Here is an 18,284-nt window from a genome sequence, read left to right on the forward strand (position 1 = left end):
TATAAGAGTCGAGGGACATGAAAGGGAAGCAGTGGTTGGGAAGGGAGTGAGACAGGGTTGTAGCCTCTCCCCGATGCTATTCAATCTGTATATTGAGCAAGCTGTAAAGGAAACGAAAGAAAAGTTCGGAGTAGGTATTAAAATCCATGAGGAAGAAATAAAAACTTTGAGGTTCGCCGATGACATTGTAATTCTGTCAGAGACTGCAAAGGACTTGGAAGAGCAGTTGAACGGAATGGACAGTGTCTTGAAAGCAGGGTATAAGTTGAACATCAACAAAAGCAAAACGAGGATAATGGAATATAGTCGAATTAAGTCGGGTGATGCTGAGGAAATTAGATTAGGAAATGAGACACTTAAAGTAGTAAAGGAGTTTTGTTATTTGGGGAGCAAAATAACTGATGATGGTCGAAGTAGAGAGAATGTAAAATGTAGACTGGCAATGGCAAGAAAAGCGTTTCTGAAGAAGAGAAATTTGTTAACATCGAGTATTGATTTAAGTGACAGGAAGTCGTTTCTGAAAGTATTTGTATGGAGTGTAGCCATGTATGGAAGTGAAACATGGACAAGAAGAGAATAGAAGCTTTCGAAATGTGGTGCTACAGAAGAATGCTGAAGATTAGATGGGTAGATCACATAACTAATGAAGAGGTTTTGAATAGAATTGGGGAGGAGTTTGTGGCACAACTTGACTAGAAGAAGGGATCGGTTGGTAGGACATGTTCTGAGGCATCAAGGGATCACCAATCACCAATTTGGTACTGGAGGGCAGCGTGGAGGGTAAAAATCATAGAGGGCGACTAAGAGATGAATACACTAAGCAGATTCAGAAGGATGTAGGCTGCAGTAGGTACTGGGAGATGAAGAAGCTTGCACAGGATAGAGTAGCATGGAGAGCTGCATCAAACCAGTCTCAGGACTGAAGACCACAACAACAACAACAACCGGGTGTGAGCTTTTCGCGGCTGTGATCACTCTGTCCCAACATAATCTCTTTCATCTCATCTACCTCCATTACGCTGAAGTTTTAAATAACAAACACACAAAACACCCAGTATACTCCAGATCAAGATTAATGTTCCGTTGCTGTGTGTAAGATTGCTTGTGACCGACGTTCGTCTAATTCATCAATGTCTAACTATTTTATTCTTTTCACACTTGATGAACTCATTTACACTATCGCACATGGTACGGTTTCAGGTTTCTCTCTGCTTTGAAATTCTCTCTCGGACATTTTACAGCAAGGACCTCAAAAACACCTGAGTCCTGAACCAATTTTATTAAGGCACTTGCGCTTTCGTGGCTTAAAGCCTTATCATCAAGTGCATATAAAAAATAAAGCATTGTAGACAACACGATGGAGAATATGGAATGCCCAACCTTCATAGTTAAAGCCGTAATGTGCGTAGGGCGTATAGTCAATGAATAAAAAAATGTGCGATGAAATACGTCGTATGCCAAGAAATATACTTTGCTTGGTACACGTTACTTCACCGCCTCGCTCCACCCATGCAGTGCGGCCGGTGGCTCTGTGTTGTTCTGACTTGCTGGGGCGTCCTTGTTACGTGGCATAGGACGTTTTCAGCAGTCCATCTTTTTACAAATTGACTATCCGCCCCATGCAGATTATGGTTTTAACTATGAAGGTTGGGCCTTCTACATTCTCCTCCATGTTGTCTACCATTCTTCAATCTTTATTTGCAGCTGATGTTGTGGCTTTATGCCACTAAACTACTAATGTCGTAATAACATTGGTTCAACGTACAGCTGTTTGCAGAGTTCTTGCTATAAAATTTAATACCACAGCCATGGATGGTCTGACTATAGAGTTGCCTGTCGTCTCTCTCGAACGGTCTTCACTACCTTCATCACTTCTTGGCTCAGTTGAGCTTTGGCAGTGAGTTTCTCCCTGTAATTTCACGCGGCTCCACCACTTTATCGACTAATTCCGCACTGCTGTTATCTTTTGTTGGCCCAATTTGGAGCTTATTCTGTGCGACGGCAGGTCTACTACACTCAGTACTTCCAGTGACTGGTTGTTCATTGAACTCCGTTTCTCTCCCCTCATCTGTTTCCTGATTTATATGAACCCACTCACTCGGCATATTGTGTTCTTTTAAGACAGGATCTAAGTATCTTTGCCGCAAAACTACCCCAGCATGCTTTTGACGTATACCCATATTTCGATCAGCAACTTCCCAACGACTGCTGCCCGAGTCCGATCGTGGCGTTCAAGCACTTTCGATTCCGGTTATTTGACAAATACTATTTGTATCCAAAAACTATATTTCTTCACTCACAACTGAAAGTCATACCTTTCTAGAGCCGTAGACTGTTCCAGTGCTGCCCCCCCCCCCCTCACGCCTCCCCCCATCTTGGATTTAGTAAAATTCCTTGTAGTTACAAGAAAAAGGGAAAATGCTGAGAGTCTACTGAAACTTTAACCAGAAATCACATCATCCTGTTCACCTAACCTTTCACACCCAACGTACGATCGTACAACACAAATAAATACAGAGACCCCATCCAATATTTTCAACGTTGGTATTACGACCCTGATAACAAATCATATGTGTAACAGAGTCCACGAAACATAGAAAGAAAGCTGAAAATAAAGTACATATATCAGTTATTTGAGCCATTAATCGTTCCAGCGAATGCTCACAGTTTTAAATGAATCATTAAAAACGGTAAAGGTTAAATTTCTGACTGCACCCAAATCTCCTAATCTAATTCTATCCTGTACAGGATTCACCAGTTTATGTTAAACCACACACGTGTGTGGATGAGTGAGGCTACCCGAATCACAGCTAATCCTGTTAGAACACACCCTTAAAACACAATCTACATCTACATCTACATCCATACTCCGCAAGCCACCTGACGGTGTGTGGCGGAGGGTACCCTGGGTACCTCTATCGGTTCTCCCTTCTATTCCAGTCTCGTATTGTTCTTGGAAAGAAGGATTGTCTGTATGCTTCTGTGTGGGTTCTAATCTCTCTGATTTTATCCTCATGGTCTCTTCGCGAGATATACGTAGGAGGGAGCAATATACTGCTGGACTCTTCGGTGAAGGTATGTTCTCGAAACTTCAACAAAAGCCCGTACCGAGCGTCTCTCTTGCAGAGTCTTCCACTGGAGTTTATCTATCATCTCCGTAACGCTTTCGCGATTACTAAATGATCCTGTAACGAAGCGCGCTGCTCTCCGTTGGATCTTCTCTATCTCTTCTATCAACCCTATCTGGTACGGATCCCACACTGCTGAGCAGTATTGAAGCAGTGGGCGAACAAGCGTACTGTAACCTACTTCCTCTGTTTTCGGATTGCATTTCCTTAGGATTCTTCCAATGAATCTCAGTCTGGCATTTGCTTTACCGAGGATCAACTTTATATGATCATTCCATTTTAAATCACTCCTAATGCGTACTCCCAGATAATTTATGGAATTAACTGCTTCCAGTTGCTGGCCTGCTATTTTGTAGGTAAATGATAAGAGATCTATCTTTCTATGTATTCGCTGCACATTACACTTGTCTACATTGAGATTGAATTGCCATTCCCTGCACCAAGCGTCAATTCGCTGCAGATCCTCCTGCATTTCAGTACAATTTTCCATTGTTACAACCTCTCGATACACCACAGCATCATCTGCAAAAAGCCTCAGTGAACTTCCGATGTCATCGACAAGGTCATTTATGTACATTGTGAATAGCAACGGTCCTACGACACTCCCCTGCGGCACACCTGAAATCACTCTTACTTCGGAAGATTTCTCTCCATTGAGAATGACATGCTGCGTTCTGTTATCTAGGAACTCTTCAATCCAATCACACAATTGGTCTGATAGTCCATATGCTCTTACTTTGTTCATTAAACGGCTGTGGGGAACTGTATCGAACGCCTTGCGGAAATCAAGAAACACGGCATCTACCTGTGAACCCGTGTCTATGGCCCTCTGAGTCTCGTGGACGAATAGCGCGAGCTGGGTTTCACACGACCGCCTTTTTCGAAACCCATGCTGGCATCAATGTACGCAGTGCAATCTTAAGGTGTGGAAAATACATTTTATCATCGCAAAACGTTAAATATGATCAGGGAGGCAACTTCTACTCGAAGTAAACATAATTTTACTAAACTTTTTAGTTAAGTGCAAAACGGTACGAGAATAAACGAGCACCTAAATAAGGAATGAGATCACGAGCGAAACATAGACTGCTTACTGTCAGAAGTAGATAAGTGAACTACTGGTTGGCAAAGTTAGTCGATGGGGGTCCGAACCAGAACGTAATGATGTACGAGTACCTGAGCTCGTGAAATTTAGCTCGGCCTGCGTACACATCGGTTACAGTGAATGTTTGTCTGATCGGAGAAACGAAGAAGCCAGTGCAACTGAGAATACACTGACGAAAGTGAATCCGAACACGATACAAAACATGCGAGTTGTGCTCACCATTATCGGTGGTGCGATATGAGCAGATCGGAGATTGGGTGTGTGGCTGCCCTCAACTACGCCCCCAGAACCGCTCTATGGAGGACTCGAACATTGGAGTCACTCTGCCAATGGGGCCTGCTCTTGAGGTTGAGAGCGAGGTCTGCAGGGAGCCAACCCGTGCAGCGCCAAGTGTAAAGAGGAAGTCCTAGCTTTTAGTCAGTAAAGAACTGACCACATCTTTATTCGCACCAAGAAGCTCGTCAATCAATCCTCTTAAAGTTATATCAGTCCACCAATGGCGTAATTGTTTCTGAAACGGCAGGGAGCACGGGAGATGAATGGAGCGCTGGGTTGTTGGAGACTGAGGATCAGATGTGCAGACACAGTTTCAAATTTCAGTTTCTTTCTTTAATTTTCTTTTTGCTGAAATTTCATTAATGAGTTCCCGGATGCGGCGCCAATTAGGAACGCCCAACGTCCTTGGAGCGAGTCAGTTGCCGCACTGATTGAGAACGTGGCCCAGCTGCATCAGCGTTGCGCTGTTGGCAACCAAGGCACTCACTCCCTGACTGTTGAGAGTAGAAGACCAAAGGCAAACGGAAGCACTCTTGCTCTGAAACAGAGATCTGAGTAAGCAACTTGATTTCACTTCAGGCAACAACACCACTGGCTGACGATATTTAAAATCACACCCAAAAATTTAGTGGAGCAATACCCTAAAACTTATTCAGAACTGCATTAAACAGAACTTTTGGCATCAGTAAAATCAAACGTGAAAGCTGTGGTTCAGACCCAAAGATACACAGTCGAGCAGGTACATACTCAACGTTTCTCCGCGCCTCCAGTTAGTTATAAAGGTTCCTACAGATTAGAAGACAAAGAAGCGGCTACTCTAAGCTATACCCAAAGCAAGTGCGCTCATAATTTGGTAATTATAATGGGCTTGACGTCACCTATAGTTATCCAATGGGCCCCCACAATAATTTATGACATAATTTATGACTCAGCAAATGGGCACTGATCCTACCTCAAACTAGGTTTTCGGTTTAAAGCTGGGAACTAACCCCCTTATAACTTGACAGGTACTAGCTTAACGGTAAAACCCGGCATACAGAGGAAGCCTTAGTAGTAATCAGTGTTATAGGATAATTGATGACTAGAGGAAATTAGAAAAATCATGAGTGTAGGAGTTTGCAGATGGAAGATTAGACCGTCACTGAAGAAAGTAGACGAAATCGACTACGAATGCGCATCCGTCATTCTGTACGAAACATATGGGCTCGACTTAATAAATATGGACACGTCCGTAATATACAGGGTGAGTCACCTAACATTACCGCTGGATATATTTCGTAAACCACATCAAATACTGACGAATCGATTCAACACACAGAACGTGAGGAGAGGGGCTAGTGTAATTGGTTAATACAAACCATTAAAAATGCACGGAAGTGTCGTTTGTTGCATTGTAAAATGTTAATTACATCCGGAGATATTGTAACCTAAAGTTGACGCTTGAGTACCACTCCTCCGCTGTTCGATCGTGTATATCGGAGAGCACCGAATTATGTAGGGATCCAAAGGGAACGGTGATGGACCTTAGGTACAGAAGAGACTGGAACAGCACATTACGTCCACATGCTAACACCATTTTATTGGTCTTTTTCACTGACGCACATGTACATTACCATGAGGGGTGAGGTACACGTACGCACGAGATTTCCGTTTTCAATTACGGAGTGGAATAGAGTGTGTCCCGACATGTAAGGCCAATAGATGTTCAATGTGGTGGCCATCATTTGCTGCACACAATTGCAATCTCTGGCGTAATGACTGTCGTACACGCCGCAGTACACGTGGTGTAATGTCGCCGCAGGTTGCCACAATACGTTGTTTCATATCCTCTGGGGTTGTAGGCACATCACGGTACACATTCTCCTTTAACGTACCCCACAGAAAGAAGTCCAGAGGTGTAAGATCAGGAGAACGGGCTGGCCAATTTATGCGTCCTCCACGTCCTATGAAACGCCGTCGAACATCCTGTCAAGGGTCAGCCTAGTGTTAATTGCGGAATGTGCAGGTGCACCATCATGCTGATACCACATACTTCGACGCGTCTCCAGTGGGACATTTTCGAGCAACGTTGGCAGACCATTCTGTAGAAACGCGATGTATGTTGCAGCTGTTTGGGCCCCTGCAGTGAAGTGAGGACCAATGAGGTGGTCACCAATGATTCCGCACCATACATTTACAGTCCACGGTCGCTGTCGCTCTACCTGTCTGAGCCAGCGAGGATTGTCCACTGACCAGTAATGCATGTTCTGTAGATTCACTGCCCCGTGGTTTGTGAAACCCGCTTCATCGGTAAACAGGTAGAGCTGCAACGCATTCTCTGTTAATGCCCATTGACAGAATTGCACTCGATGATTAAAGTCATCACCATGTAATTGCTGATGTAGCGACACATGAAACGGGTGAAAGCGGTGACGATGCAGTATGCGCATGACACTACTTTGACTCAGTCCACCGGCTTTCGCAATGTCCCGTGTACTCATGTGTGGGTTCATGGCAACAGCAGCTAACACACCAACTGCACCCGCTTCTCGTGTGACGGGCCTGTTACGGACCCGTTTGAGTGCAACGACCATACCTGTTGCATTCAGTTGGCGGTAGATGTTTTGCAATGTGCGGCACGTTGGATGCTCTCTGTCCGGTTACCGTTCTGCATACACCCTGCAGGCTTCACACTCGCCATAGATGAGTATCATCTCCGCCTTTTCAGAGTTCGAATACACCATGGTCACAGTTCCTACAACACTACACTATCACAGACGTCTGGTATCACGGTGTACTACAGTTGGTCTGCGTGCGGAGACGACTGCAGAATAACAATACCAACAATACCAGCAAGCGCTACATGCGGACGCTGCGACAGCTAGACCAAACCACAACAGTGCACTACAGCCACACTCGTAAACACGGTCGTCATCGTAAACATGTCGCTGCAGATGCTACTCGCCGACCGTGGCCCGTGTTTGTTACAACACGCAACTGAACGTCGGAGGTTTCAAGCGTCAACTTTAGGTTACAATATCTCCGGATGTAATTAACATTTTACAATGCAACAAACGGCACTGATTACGTATTTGTTTATATGTTCAGATGTGCTAACAAAACTAACGTGGTTCCATTAAAAAAACCTAGGTTTGTGTTAAAAAACATAGTTCCGTGCATTTTTGTATGGTTGGTATTAAACAATTACACTAGCCCCTCTCCTCACGTTCGGTCTGTGGAATCGGTTCGCCAGTATTTGATGTGGTTTACGAAATATATCCAGCGGTAACGTTAAGTGACTCACCCTGTATAACACTGACAAGTATAAGAAATGTTCAGCCATCGATCCTTAGAACGAGTGGAAACTCACAACCGTAATCCAGAAGCCACACGCCGATCAACAGACAAATAATCCCAAAGTCATGTCGGGAATACGCAAGACAAATGCAGAAGAACACGAGGAGGGACACAACTAAGCACACCTTCGATAAGACCATAACAAACTAATAAAACGCAACCAGTTAAATTTAATATTCTTTGGGACGCGGCTCTCACAAACCACAAGTCTAACAATATCACGTCCGCCCCCAGTAGCTGAGTGGTAAGCGCGACAGAATGTCAATTCTAAGGGCCCGGGTTCGATTCCTGACTGGGTCGGAGATTTTCTTCACTCAGGGACTGGGTGTTGTGTTCTCCTAATCACCATCGACGCGCAAGTCGCCGAAGTGGCGTCAAATCGAAAGACTAGCAACCGACGAACGGTTTACCCGACGGGAGGCCCAAGTCACACGACATTTAGCCGGCCGGAGTGGCCGTGCGGTTCTAGGCGCTACAGTCTGGAACCGAACGACCGCTACGGTCGCAGGTTCGAATCCTGCCTAGGGCATGGATGTGTGTGACGTCCTTAGGTTAGTTAGGTTTAATTAGTTCTAAGTTCTAGGCGACTGATGACCTCAGAAGATAAGTCGCATAGTGCTCAGAGCCATTTGAACACGACATTTATTTAACAATACCACAGCGTTACTATCTAATGCACAGTGATGCCTCCAGTCTTAATTTAGTTGCTCAAGAGTCGACACAGAAAATAGGCGTTGCATTCTAATCGTTCCTCTCAAATGACACGCAATACCTACTTCCACGTCAACAGACTCTTTACTCGGATCTTACCAATGAGATGCGGAATCAAGCAGATTTCAAACAGATACCCCAAAGATTTCAAAATAACAGCTAATGTAAGACAGCAGGCAGACAAACTACAAGCCACTAATCTTCCACGTAGTCAGACTACCTAAAAAAAAAGGCACATGTGTACTTAGTCACCGACACACGTCAAAGCGGGACCACTCACAAAGGAGCTAGAAACAAACTCGAAAACATGATGACAAGAATCACATACGTCAATCAAACTCACTACAAATCCACTCTCACAAAATCTTGTCGGTGTTTGGTACTGGCTACGCTGCTGATGGAACATGACCGAAGTTAGCCACTAGCTTCCCATTTAATGAGCATGTAAATAAGCCTCGTGACAGCGGAGAACACAATTCGTGAACAGTTCCACTTCTTAGGCACACCGCACAGCATCTAACTCCATGCAGGTTTCGTTGCACATGGTTGGACTCACTACACGAACGATGCAATCGCTATCACAGAAATCGAATACAGGATTTTAGTCGGACTGCGCAGCTCAGATCTCAATGTACAGCTGGCAGTACCAAGAATCAACTTTCGAGCACTAAAACCTCAAACATTTCGCATGATTAGATTAGATTAGATTAGATTAATACTAGTTCCATGGATCATGAATACGATATTTCGTAATGATGTGGAACGAGTCGAATTTTCCAATACATGACATAATTGGGTTAATTTAACAACATACTTAAGTTAATATAACAACTTTATTTTTTTTGTGTTTTTTTTGTTTTTCTTTATTTTTTATTTTATTTTTTTAAAATATTTTAGGTTTTTTTTTCTTAATTTATATCTAAAAATTCCTCTATGGAGTAGAAGGAGTTGTCATTCAGAAATTCTTTTAATTTCTTCTTAAATACTTGTTGGTTATCTGTCAGACTTTTGATACTATTTGGTAAGTGACCAAAGACTTTAGTGCCAGCATAATTCACCCCTTTCTGTGCCAAAGTTAGATTTAATCTTGAATAGTGAAGATCGTCCTTTCTCCTAGTATTGTAGTTATGCACACTGCTATTACTTTTGAATTGGGTTTGGTTGTTAATAACAAATTTCATAAGAGAGTATACATACTGAGAAGCTACTGTGAATATCCCTAGATCCTTAAATAAATGTCTGCAGGATGATCTTGGGTGGACTCCAGCTATTATTCTGATTACACGCTTTTGTGCAATAAATACTTTATTCCTCAGAGATGAATTACCCCAAAATATGATGCCATATGAAAGCAATGAGTGAAAATAGGCGTAGTAAGCTAATTTACTAAGATGTTTATCACCAAAATTTGCAATGACCCTTATTGCATAAGTAGCTGAACTCAAACGTTTCAGCAGATCATCAATGTGTTTTTTCCAATTTAATCTCTCATCAATGGACATACCTAAAAATTTGGAATATTCTACCTTAGCTATATGCTTCTGATTAAGGTCTATATTTATTAATGGCGTCATACCATTCACTGTACGGAACTGTATGTACTGTGTCTTATCAAAATTCAGTGAGAGACCGTTTACAAGGAACCACTTAGTAATTTTCTGAAAGACAGTATTGACAATTTCCTCAGTTAATTCTTGTTTCTCAGGTGTGATTACTATACTTGTATCATCAGCGAAGAGAACTAACTTTGCCTCTTCATGAATATAGAATGGCAAGTCATTAATATATAATAAGAACAACAAAGGACCCAAGACTGACCCTTGTGGAACCCCATTCTTGATAGTTCCCCAGTTTGAGGAATGTGCTGATCTTTGCATGTTACGAGAACTACTTATTTCAACTTTCTGCACTCTTCCAGTTAGGTACAAATTAAACCAGTTGTGCACTGTCCCACTCACGCCACAATACTTGAGCTTGTCTAGCAGAATTTCATGATTTACACAATCAAAAGCCTTTGAGAGATCACAAAAAATCCCAACGGGTGGTGTTCGGTTATTCAGATCATTCAAAATTTGACTGGCGAAAGCATATATGGCATATTCTGTTGAAAAACCTTTCTGGAAACCAAACTGACATTTTGTTAGTACTTCATTTTTACAGATATGTGAAGCTACTCTTGAATACATTACTTTCTCAAAAATTTTGGATAAAGCTGTTAGAAGGGAGATTGGACGGTAATTGTTGACATCAGATCTATCTCCCTTTTTATGCAAAGGTATAACAATAGCATATTTCAGTCTATCAGGGAAAATGCCCTGTTCCAGAGAGCTATTACACAGGTGGCTGAGAATCTTACTTATCTGTTGAGAACAAGCTTTTAGTATTTTGCTGGAAATGCCATCAATTCCATGTGAGTTTTTGCTTTTAAGCAAGTTTATTATTTTCCTAATTTCAGAGGGAGAAGTGGGTGAGATTTCAATTGTATCAAATTGCATAGGTATGGCCTCTTCCATTAACAGCCTAGCATCTTCTAATGAACACCTGGATCCTACTATATCCACAACATTTAGAAAATGATTATTAAAAATATTTTCAACTTCTGACTTTTTGTTCGTAAAGTTTTCATTCAATTTGATGGTAATACTGTCTTCCTCTGCTCTTGGTTGACCTGTTTCTCTTTTAATAATATTCCAAATTGTTTTAATCTTATTATCAGAGTTGCTGATTTCAGACATGATACACATACTCCTGGATTTTTTAATAACTTTTCTTAATATAACACAGTAGTTTTTATAATTTTTGATAGTTTCTGGGTCACTACTCTTTCTTGCTGTCAGATACAGTTCCCTTTTCCGGTTACAAGATATTTTTATACCCTTAGTAAGCCATGGTTTGTTACAAGGTTTCTTACGAGTATATTTAACTATTTTCTTGGGGAAGCAGTTTTCAAATGCATTTACAAAAATGTCATGAAATAAATTATATTTTAAATTGGCATCAGGTTCACGGTACACCTCATCCCAGTCTAACTGCTGTAGGCTTTCCCTGAAATTTGCAATTGTTAAATCGTTGACTGAACGTACTACTTTGGAGGACTGTTTAGTATTGCTGAATGGAGCTATGTCATATATTGTGACTAGCTGTGCATCATGATCAGAAAGACCATTCTCAACAGGCTGAGCATTTATCTGGTTAAACTTATCTTGGTCTATAAAGAAGTTATCTATCAGTGAGCTGCTATCCTTTACCACCCGAGTAGGAAAATCAATAACGGGTGTCAAACTGAAAGAACCGAGTAATACTTCAAGGTCATTTTTCCTATTACCCTCTTTCAGAGAATCTACATTGAAGTCCCCACAAATAATAATTTGCTTCCCCCTGTCTGACAGATAGCACAACAAGGAGTCCAAATTTTTCAGAAATAGATGAAAATTTCCTGATGGGGACCTATATACAGTTACAATTATAAATGTGCCTTTATTTAATTTAAGCTCACAGGCACATGCTTCTATATGTTTCTCTACACAAAACTTTTTTGTTTCTATACTTTTTGCACAATGATAACTTTTGACATATATGGCAACTCCTCCTTTCTCCATATTTTCTCTCATTACATGTGCAGAGAGCTTATAACCCCTTACATTTACCTTATCCATATCAGTAACAATGTGATGCTCAGACAGGCATAGTATATCTATTTCATTCTCAGCTTGTAAATCTTCTAAACAAACCAGAAGCTCATCTACTTTATTCTTTAAGCTCCCAATATTTTGATGAAATATACTTACATTATTTTTAATTATACTTTTATGAGAACCTTTCCTTATTCTAATATTTGCAGTACTCTCGTGTCTGAGTTTCTCATTGTGCTTAGGCCTAGTTCCTATATCAGTGGTCACATGGTGTTCAGAGAGGCAGATTATGTCAACTGGGTTGGGTGACTTTAATTCATCAATGCAATTACCTGGGACTGAGATACAACTTGGTGGAGATAAAATTTCTGGTGATTGGTGAAAATTTATAATTGATAGCTGTGATTGGTGATCCAATATGCTAGAATTGTGCTGTTTAATTTCTTTCCTAAACTGAACATTTGTTTCAATCCTGACCTCTCGTAGAACTTGACATCTTTCTGTCTTACCTAACCTAAAAAAGGTGCTGCTCCAACACCTGTAACCACTGGTATTTTACCATTCATGGCAGTGCCTCCCCCCCTTAAATTTCCTGCTATTACCCCAGCCAGTTTCCCCTTCCCTTTCCTGTTGAGATGTAGGCCGTGCCTGGTATAGTCCCACCTATTGAGATAATCAACAGGAACCACACCAATATGAGCCCCCGCAACCGACCCAAGCAGCCGTTCCAACTCCAAATTAACTCTCCCAACAGAAGAGTTCAAATGAGGCCGGTCATGGCGTCTCAGGACAGATACAAACTCAACATTGGTGTGTCTCGATGCCGACGCAATCTTTACCAGGTCACACTCTATACTGTACCCAGGATCTCTGTCGATGCTGTTCCCTGGCCCTCCCACAATAACCACGGTGTCTTCCCTGGTAAATCCTCTACAGAGTGAACCTAAATCCTCTGTCACCTGATCCAGACTAGCACTTGGTTTGAAAAAATTTGTGACCTGGTATTCTGGTCCTAATTCCTCCTGCAGAAGTTGGCCTACACCTCTGATGCATGGCGAACTTAAATATTCCATTACGAAGCACGTCATGCTGGAAATCCCGCAAAGCAAACCAAAACGATTTCACCAGACATGGTGCCGTGGCTAAACCTGTCGACAAAACACGCTCACTGGTGCATAACATGATATCCAACAATTTTAGTAACTAATCCCACACCCGCTTCGATCATCAATCAAACACAACGCATATTCCTAATCACCAACCACACGTCGTTTGCGAAATCACTCAAAATGGATCGAACGCCTTTCAGAACAAGTGATTCATGAATGATCAGGAACACAAACGCATACTACACTCAGTGATGGAACACGGAGACTTCAGCTTGCCGATCCCTACAAGAAATCATTGTTACCACAGATCGCAGAAAGTAAGAATTCTATCCGATATATTTGTTTCTGAATGGACCCGATTGTTCGGCTGTGTTTCACGTCTATAAGATTTTCTGAAAATGTATTTCTTTCGGTAAGTTGCAAACTTCAGAAGTGCATCCAGATATCACCTATATAGAGGAATAAACACATACTTACAGAAACATTATGTATATATGAACGACAGAAGCATACACAACACGAAAGAGCAGGTGCAAAAAATCAAAGATATCTACGTACCCACAACAGTCTTATTCACATCATTCGACATCACATCTGTGTACACAAGTATCCCCACCACTCAAACCATCAACGTCATCAAACAATAATTACAACAACAGAAAGCCATTTCCAAATCTCACATAAACCAAATAGCTAAAATTCTAAAACTAATCACATAGCAAAACTACACTACTATCCATTACAACTGATACACCAAGAAGAAATGCAGATGATAAACGGGTATTCATTGTGCAAATATATTACACTAGAAGTGACATGTGATTACATTTTCACGCAATTTGGGAGCACAGATCCTGAGAAATCAGTACCCAGAACAACCACCTCTGGCCGTAATAACGGCCTTGATACGCCTGGGTACTGAGTCAAACAGAGCTTGGATGGCGTGTACAAGTACAGCTAGCTGCCCATGCAGCTTCAACACGATACCACAGTTCATCAAGAGTAGTGACTGGCGTATTGTGACGAGCCAGTTGCTCGGCCACCGTTGACCAGACGTTTTCAATTGGTGAGAGATCTGGAGAATGTGCTGGCCAGAGTAGCAGTCTAACATTTTCTGTATCCAGAAAGGCCCGTACAGGACCTACATAATGCAGTCGTGCTTTATCCTGCTGAAATGTAGGGTTTCGCAGGGATCGAATGAAGGGTAGAGCCACGGGTCGTAACACATCTGAAATGTAACATCCACTGTTCAAAGTGCCGTCATGCGAACAAGAGGTGAGGGAGATGTATAACCAATGGCACCCCATACCATCACGCCAAGTCATACGCCAGTATGGCGATGACGAATACACGCATCCAAGGTGCGTTCACCGCGATGTCGCCAAACACGGATGCGACCACCATGATGCTGTAAACAGAACCTGGATTCATCCGAAAAAATGACGTATTGCCAATCGTGCACCCAGGTTCGTCGTTGAGTACACCATCGCGGGCGCTCCCGTCTTTGATGCAGCGTCAAGGGTAACCGCAGCCATAGTCTCCGAGCTGATTGTCCATGCTGCTGAAAACGTTGTCGAACTGTTCGTGCAGATGGTTGTTGTCTTGCAAACGTCCCCATCTCTTGACTCAGGGGTCGAGACGTGGCTGCACGATCCGTTACAGCCATGCGGATAAGATGCCGGTCATCTCGACTGCTAGTGATACGAGGCCGTTGGGATCCAGCACGGTATTCCGTATTACTCATTGGATCTCGACCAACGCGAGCAGCAATGTCGCGATACGATAAACCGCAATCGCGATAGGCTACAATCCGATCTTTATCAAAGTGGGAAAAATGATGGTACGCATTTCTCCTCCTTACACGAGGCATCACAACAACGTTTCACTAGGCAACGCCGGTCAACTGCTGTTTGTGTATGAGAAATCGGTTGGAAACCTTCCTCATGTCAGCACATTGTAGGTGTCGCCACCGGCGCCAGCCTTGTGTGAGTGCTCTGAAAAGCTAATCATTTGCATATCACAGCATCTTCTTTCTGTCGGTTAAATTTCGCGTCTGTAGTGTGTCATCTTCGTGGTGTAGCAATTTTAATGGCCAGTAATGTGTTTCTCATTTGACAACCAGTTCTGCTCAGAGCAAGATGGGCTTCTCATGGCGTCACTAGTCAGTCGACTCCTACCCAACATCTTCCTCACTCAAATTGAAAACAGTATTTGTGAAGCACTGGTAAGCCGGCCTCTGTGACCGAGCGGTTCTAGGCGCTTCAGTCCGAAATCGCGCTGCTGCTACGGTCGCAGATTCGAATCCTGCCTCGGGCATGGATGCGCGCGATGTCCTTATGTTAGTTAGGTTTAAGTAGTTCTAAGTCTAGGGGACTGATGATCTCAGATGTTAAGTCCCATAGTGCTTAGTGCCATTTGAACCATCTTATGCCTTCGGACTCAACAACTTCACAATGATATAGACGCAGGTCATCCAACAGTAAAATTCACACACACAAACAAAATCAATATAAAAATAAACATAAAAATAAAAAAATAAAAATCAAAGAATTAAAAAATATAAACAAAAATAGAAGTTGTAATTAATAAATGAAACACACACCCAGTAATCTACGGGCACACACACACACTATCTACAACACATAATTAGTTAATGGTAGGCGTAACCGTAGCCTTCCCAGTCGTAAAATTTCGAAATAAATAACTATTCCACATTAAGTTCTGTATGGTTGTAGATGATAAACTGTGAAACAAAGCAACTGCATTAAATAACAAAAAAAAAAAAAAAAAAAAAACAGGAAATCCACAGAATGTGGTCATAAGCTATACATCCAAAACTTTGTATGTTTTTCAAATATGTAAATCTTAAAAACTCAAATTAAGATGTGTACAAGTAGCAAACAGCATTTTTTTCTTTTTTATAGAAAGATAATAAAAAACCACTGATGCTGAAACTTCAGCAAAACATGTCTGGGAAATAAAAAAAGAAAAAGAGAAATTGCGTTTTTCTCAAGGCAGGCCCCTCCAGAAACAAATATATTTGTAAGCAAACACGGACAGAAGAGCTTCAGCCTTGATGCAGTTATTCTATCCGATGCTTCATCATTCGACACATGAGTAACCATTATGAAACAACCGGATTGACTACATGAAGCACTTCACCTCCTCGGAACAATACCCAGCAGTACGCAACTCCGTTGTACTACCCAGTACGGCACGATAGAAATCCTGTAACATCAACACCTAAGTGCAGGACTTCACGCGTCGGCGATACAACGAGGAAAATTTGTCACCACAACAGCTAGATATGGCCCGTGCTGGTAACTAGTTGCGTCGCACTTCTGCAGGTCACGAGAGAAAAGAACATCTCCCGGGTCTCAACAAGCGCTGGGTCGCGGAAACAACTGCGAGAGACTGTTCACCTCGACAGACACCAACGCGGACTGTAGGCGGCGGGCATTTAAAAAAAAAAAATCCCCGCAAGGAAGGACCACATTGCACAGTTCCCTAGTAACAAAGTGTCCCTGCATCAGAGGAGAAACGTAAATCGCAAGTAATCTCGATCTCCCCCCTACTTTTCTAAAAAAATCCACACTCTTGTGTTATGTCCTGCTGATGTCACATCAGCTTCACCAATCACCCTTTCAAGTAGCAGCAGCCTCGCAACAAAGGGCGTGGGAAAAAGCTAGAAAACAGTGCTCGAGGATATCTGCCAACTCGCTAGTTTCCTCTGAACCTGTACGAAGTGTTTGCCGTGTTTTTTGGAGAGCTGAACAGCTGAATGCACTTTTGTTAGCATGATGCTGTGTCCATCTTGCGAACAAAATTATTTTTGGTAAAAACTTTGTGAAGTCAAGATCGCTTAAATATTTCTTTATTCACAACAACCGGTTTCAGATCTTCAAAAACGTTTGTTATAAAACGTGTTCATTTCGAGTGGAACCTCATGCCAAGATGTCATGTTTGTGGCTAAAATGTAGCACATTACACAAAGGTTTATCAAAAATAAAACATTTAAAATCGAAAAGGACCTTGTGCATATGGCAATGTCCGTACATACAGCGCTCACAGATGATAGACTCGTCATAAAAATCACAGTACACAATAAAATACACAATAGCACATCTGTTTACGTCAGCTAGACATGTTGTAATCATTGTCGCAACGGGTCGTTGTGAATAAAGAGACGTTTATGCGATCTTGGCTTTAGAAAGCCATTAAAAACTAAAACAGATCGCCGTTCTGATTGCTTAACATGATAATATTCAATCAAATTATTTTTAATTGCCTTTCAAAAAATGGCTCTGAGCACTATGGGACTTAACTACTGATGTCATCAGTCCCCTAGAACTTAGAACTACTTAAACCTAGCTAACCTAAGGACATCACACACATCCACGCCGAGGCAGGATTCGAACCTGCGACCGTAGTGGTCACGCGGCTCCAGACTGTAGCGCCTAGAACCGCATGACCACTCCGGCCGGCGGCTGTGGTAGTACTGAAATTTGTTTTTAGGTTAAAAATTGCTGTACTGAAAAACCAGTATGGGATGGCGCATTACAGTGATGCAGAATCTTCAGTTGTTATTAAACAAACCGTTTCTTGATTGATGTTCAGGTCTTGTGCAATCATTTTCACTGATAATCTTCGATCAGATCGTACGAGCTCACGCACCCTGGCCAAGTTGACACCCGTCCGTGAGGTTGATGGTCGTCCACTGCGGTCTTCATCTTAAACATTCGTTCTGCCGTCACTGAACATTTTATGTCAAGGAAAAACTTGAGCTCTTGACATAACCTCCTCTCCAAAAGCTTCTGAAGCTTACCGTAAGTTGTCGTGGCGTTTTCACCCAACTTAACGCAAAAAGAAATGACATACCGTTGCGCAATATTATGCGGCTCCATTTCCGTGCGTGCCCGCATCTCGTGGTCGTGCGGTAGCGTTCTCGCTTCCCACGCCCGGGTTCCCGGGTTCGATTCCCGGCGGG

The sequence above is a fragment of the Schistocerca americana genome, chromosome 2 (genome assembly GCF_021461395.2).
Source record: "Schistocerca americana isolate TAMUIC-IGC-003095 chromosome 2, iqSchAmer2.1, whole genome shotgun sequence".
NCBI classification, from domain to species: Eukaryota; Metazoa; Arthropoda; class Insecta; order Orthoptera; family Acrididae; genus Schistocerca; species Schistocerca americana.